The following is a 6,000-nucleotide window of genomic DNA, read 5'->3' as shown; positions in this document are numbered from 1 at the left end:
TTAAGGATGAGCTCCGGCGTATTCCCATATGCCACGGGCAGAGCCCGCCAAGAAGTCACCGCAACGCTAATCACAGGCATTGAGATATTGCCCCAATGCGCAGCGGCAGAGATCGGGAAATGTCTCAATGCCTGTGATTAGCGCTGCGCTGACTTCCTGGCGGGCTCTGCACGTGGCGTATAGGAACACGCCTGAGCTCCTTAACACACACATAAAAATAATCCTTTACTATCACATTAAGATGCAATTGTAATTGTAAATCATCAATCACATTTCTATTTCCACATGTATATAATCTGATCAAAATCTAATTGCAATCATAAACAAAGTATTTCAGTGCTGCTGAATGATACAAAATGATTGCAAATTTTCTGCCCTGGCCAAACTGACTCACTTTGATCTAATCCAATGGAAATTAAGGAGTCTGAATAGATCGGAAGGGAAGTTATGGGCAATGCATTTTTTGCATATTCTTTTTTTTTTATTTGACCGAATTGATTGGATAAAAAAAAATCGAATTGTGTATGGCCACTATTAGGCTCCTTTAGATCTACCAACAATGCTCCTCCTTGGTTGGGTACAGAATGAGTGGATAGATTAAGCAGATTCTCATATTGCACAGTTTTAGTAACTATAAAGTTGAATCTATGGAGATTATATAGTAGCAGGTAAGTATGGCATGTTTGTTATTTTTACACAAAAAAGAGTCTTTAGTATCACTTTAATGTAGAGCTTCCCAGCACGACTCTGCTTCTAATATATAGAAGCATTTTTGTCTGTTGATGGATTTGTATTGTGTATTGCTGTCTCCCCGAGTCCTGAGAATCACACAGCTTAGATTAGCTGTCAAAGACGCTGCCTGTCTCCTAGCAGCGTGGACACGCTCACATTGGCTAACAATGCGTACGGCCCCGCCTCTTGCGTTCCAAGCCTCACTTTTATGTTCTACAGACAAGACGCTATATGTTTATATATGGCTGCGTTCCACGCCTCATTCCTGTTTACACTGGTTATTGGATGCCCTACCTAGTGCTTGTCTGTGCTAAACCATGCTGGACTTCCTTGTTGATGATCGGGGATCTGTGATTGCGGTAGGTGTGTGTGCTGTGATCGCTCCGGTATGTATAGATCTTGTATGCTCGATAGGTGGAGGGGTGCGTTGTATAAATCACGGTCATTGTGTGGCACGGCTTCCCTTTGGGAGTGTGCTGTGTACCTCGTGTGACCCCTACCCCGGGATTAGCAGAGATCTGCCTCCTATAATCCATCAGAGGACCGGTGTGCCCAGGATTTAGAGGTTTGTCAGTGAAGGTTTTCTTTTTATGATTCAATCTATTATATACTCTACAGATGGGCATACATTGTACAATCTGGTTGTGCGATCTCATTTACAATGGCCATACAGTACACAGGGCATTAAAACTAACCAATCGATGCTGAGTTTGACAAAATGTTTGCTTTGGACGTCGATTGATCAAGGCAAACATGACATGGCATGGCAAAGTGATGAGCCACAGGCGGCAACAGTTTTCATCAACCGAAGTGAGACGGTTATGGCAGAAAAAAAATCCAATTATGCAAGGCCAAGTGATGGCGATTTTGTAACCCTAAGGGGCATATGTATTCATATGTAGATCGATTGTAAGTGATTCACAAGATCGCAAATGAAACGCCATCAATCAACCCGTTATGATCCATTTTTTTTTTTTTTCCTCCCACCACAGCCAATAGGTTTGGGTCCATCAAAGCTGTCATTATCTGTCACAGGGAGCAGGAAGTATGAGCTCTGATTTTGGAAAGATTGAGTTTGAGGACAAGGTGTGACATCCAGACTGATCTGTAAATATTGATGTGTGAGGAGACGGATTGGATGAGCAAGAAGGAGAGGGTATTGGAAGAACAGAACATATATACAATTGCCCCGCCCCCCTGATGATGTAATCAGTATCAGATTGCCATTGCTTGGCAGGAATGTATGAGACATGTGGTGTGTTATAATGATGAGCTCGGAAGCCAATCATAGGCAGCGTGTGTATGTGCAGCTGCCGGTCGGGAAATGCCTCGCTGCCTTTGATTGGCAGGTTGCAGTGACGGCTTCCTGGCGGATTTGATCCGAACAAACCCAGAGCCCATCACTAATGTGTCCTAGACATCCAGATACGGGGAGGTGACTGATTGTTCTGCAGTCAGATCTTCTCCACCAACATTTGAATTGCAGTCTGATCTGTTTGTGCAATTCCCCGGGAGGGTCTCTTCTACAAACACAGATTGTACTCGGGCTGTGGAATGCTTAAAGGAGGATTAAACCCCAAACCAAAAATGTATTAGATTGTAGGTTTTCAATCCTTATATGTGGTGGCTGCATTCGTTTTCTTTTTCCTCCTCTGTTTTCACTTGGTGATCTGGCCAGTAACACACCTCCTGTCTAAGCCCTTGTACACACGGTCGGACATTCCGACAACAAAATCTGTCGGATTTTGTCCGAAACTGGTGTTACATACACATGGTCGGACAAAGTTGTCGGAAAATCCGATCGTTCGGAATGTGATGACGTTATTTCATTACGACAGGACTACGTTCAGGCTAGTAGCCAATAGCTTTGGTCTAGAAATTTGATCTGAGCATGCGTGGCACTTTGTCCGAAGGAAGGGTAAGGGGAGTGTTGAATGTACTAGCAGGTTTAGATACACTAACAAACTGAAGCCAACCTCCAGCTAACACTTAATAATCAGTTACAGCAAACAATTTTGCTTCTTGGGATAAAGATTTTACATATATGCTGATCATTGTAAGCACCCCTACCAGTGATAAATGGTTTATTTTTATCCTGTAACTGGTACATCTGTAGGGGATTTTGTTCTGTTGTAAAATAAGACTCCGGCCCCTTTTTACATGGGGTGGACTGTGGCTGCAATCAGCTTGTTTAGTAGGAGATCTGTCTGCTGATTCCTGCTGAGCAGGTGGATGACAGGTCTGTGTCCACTCCGCTGATACAGACACAGACCGTTCTCCTCTATGGGCGGGGGAATGCATACAGCACGCCCGTCCGTTTTACACCTGTCATCCAGTCTAATACGCTCGACCAGAAGGGGAACGGATCCTTATCTGTCTCTCTTTTTGGAGGATTGGATGTAGGCAGCTGTAAACGGACACAAGTCTGTTTACACCCATCGCTCCATAGAGAAGAATGGAGGTCCTGATCGGGTCTGTCTGAAAGACAACGTAACTGGCCCAGATGCAAACAGAAGAAAGAAAGAGAGCCTAAAAAAGGAAACAAATGTAGACACCAGATCTAAGAAATGGAAACCTGCTATATAATATTTGTTTTGGAGTTTAATAGCATTTTAAGCTGGCCATGCACTATACAACCTGATTGTACAATCTCTGTAAAATTTCCTGTAGAATTACCAAACGTATGAGATATGAGGAAAATCCTAAACAAGTCATTGCTTTATTTATCAAGTCATGCCGACCCTTTCACTGCGTGATAGAGCTAAAGCAGATTGTATAGTGTATGGGTCACCTTTAAGTCCCATACACACTATCAGATTTTCTGCTGATTTTTATTTTTTTCCTTCAAATTTACCAAAACCATGTAATATGAGATCAAACCTTAGGAGTTTGAATGTGTATGCAATCGGGCAGGCCCTTGCACTACATGGTTTTGGTAAATCTGAAGACAAAAATGAGCAGGAAATCTGATAGTGTGTATGGGGCTTTACACTGACAGAGCTGAAATGTGGAAGAAACTAGCACCAGATTATTAGAAGGGCAGAAGAGGCAGCTGCCCTGGTTCATGGGGGGGGGGGGGGGGGGGCATTGAAATGGTAAGAGTTCTGACTTTCATAGTAAACCCATTTCAGCTTTGCGAGTCTTTAGGCTTTTCTTTTTGTCAGAATCAGCAATGCCAATCTTTGTAATGATATCCATAACGGTGTCTGTGTCTATACTAGCATACACTCTGGACCTGAAAGCGTTGTGTTGATATTCCCTACCACCATTCCTGGACCATTGTTTTGATATTCTCTACCACCAAGTCCCCATTCACAGCTGACTTGTCATGTGACAAGGAGTCCCGCTGTTGTCTATGGGGAACCGTAGGTTGGAACATGGTCAACCGTGGCTTCCGGGTGTAACAAGATGGCTGCAGCTCCAAACAGCACCTCGTTAGGCTGGGTGATGGCGACAGGAAGTGGAGGAATGTGGCTACATATATCGTTATCAATAGATAGTAGCTATCATAGATAGTCTCACAGTGATCCTATGGAGGTCTGTATTGCTTTATGACAAGGCTTGATTCACTTTTACCTACAGTAGTGAGTTCGTTTTTATTGTCTTTTTACTTTTTTATGAATCCCTACACCTAGACGGAGGTGCCTAATCTGAGAGGAGCTGCAAACTCTCCTGGCCCTCTTATGTGATCACGAAATGACAGTTGGGGTCACATGGGGGGGGGGGGGGGGGGTGTAGGGGGCTTTAAAGGGCAGCTGTAGCGGCATTACCTCTCCTTTGCCACAAGATGTCCTCAGTCCTCTTGGTTGAATGATGCACCTGGTCAATTAATCAAGGAAAGGCAGTGAGTACAAGGCATTTATCAACATGCAGCTCTTGATAAAGGGTAAGAATATATAACAGTTCATAAAAAATTCCTCATGAAGGACCAGCCAGACAGGGTGGATAAAAAGAAGAAATTATTATTTTTTTTCTTTTTATTAAATTTATTTTGATAAAATGGTTTTGGAGTAAAAATCTAAAGATGATTTTCTGTTGAAGATACATTAATAATTTTAGTTTATTCAGCATGAAATGGAGCTTAGGTATGTAGCATGAGGCTGTATATTCTGCAATATTTACATTTTTGGTAAACTCCTTCAATGAATGCAATCTGAGATATCATGCACTCCATTGATGCATTCACACAATTTCACAGTTCCTTTCCTTTATCTCTATATCTATGTACACTACAAACTGTATGATTTAATCAGTCCTGATATTGCTGTTTTACTAATCTGACATCTTATTATTCTAAATGGGAAACCTTAATTTTGTTTTCAAATATTAAAGATTCTAATTACCAGCAATAATAAGTCCTAACGTTTAAAGCGCACCTGTCATTTCAGATCCATCATGGCAGTGCCTGTTAGCGGCGTCCACTCACCTGCTGCTGACACTCCCCTCACCTTGTTGTGTCCCTGCCGCATTACCAGCCGTCCCATTAAAGTGAATGGGACTGTCGGTGAGTCAACAGCGGGACAGAGGAGGAGCCACTACGGGACAGAGGAGGAGAGAGATGACAGTTGCTCTTTAAAAATTATGATTTAAATCCACCCTGCAGCCAGAAGAAGGAATATCACAGCACCAGCTTCTGTGTGACTCATAGAACCACACAACACCACTGTAGTTGGGCAATTCCCCTTACCCGACAGAGCAGACCCTCAAATTATAGAGTGGTCAAACTCGCTTTGTTGTCAGCAGTTGTGAAAACCTCAATCCAAAGCAACTGTGCCCACATCACGTGGAAAGATCACGGCAGGATGTTAGGGAGCCGGTACTTTAAGGACAACCATATAAACTTCTAATAGCCGCCACCAAAGCACACGTCATTACCGAGGTTGGTACGGATTACCTGTTCATCTCTTTCTTTTGGCTTTTTTTTCTGGAAGCAAGAAGAATGGACATCTGTGGTAGGAATCACTGACATCTGCTGCATTTTCATTACAGCCTCCTTGTTCAGTCCTTTCCATAAGAAAAGCTTCCAATATGTTCCATTTTTAGCAGTTGCATCGGGCCTCTGTATATGACGTCAGTCTCTCTGTGATGGGATCCGTAGTCCCGAGGACCGGATCGTTCCCCCAACGATTGCAGTGACAACACACACGGGTCCTGGTGGCAGCCACTGGTCAGCTGCTGCTATAGTTGTATCTGCACTATATAGTGCCAACAGTTTGTGCAGAGCTTTACAATATAAAAATGAGACATTATAGTTGGTGTACTATTCAA

General features: G+C 43.1%; 1 protein-coding gene across 1 annotated transcript in view; it reads left to right on the top strand.

Annotated features, from left to right (window-relative positions):
- The first annotated feature begins 958 nt into the window (after positions 1–958).
- PIGA (phosphatidylinositol glycan anchor biosynthesis class A) overlaps positions 959–6,000 on the top strand; it is a 28,763-nt gene continuing 23,721 nt past the window's right edge. The window contains exon 1 of the mRNA XM_077480232.1: positions 959–1,091. The gene's annotated coding sequence lies outside the window, so the exon portion shown is untranslated. The remainder of the gene's footprint in view (positions 1,092–6,000) is intronic.

This window comes from Lithobates pipiens, unplaced genomic scaffold (assembly GCF_037356315.1).
Source record: "Lithobates pipiens isolate NorthernLeopardFrog02 unplaced genomic scaffold, aLitPip1_a1.2 Scaffold_16, whole genome shotgun sequence".
NCBI lineage: Eukaryota > Metazoa > Chordata > Amphibia > Anura > Ranidae > Lithobates > Lithobates pipiens.
Note: the sequence above shows the minus strand (reverse complement) of the source record. Positions and strands in the feature narration are given on the sequence as shown.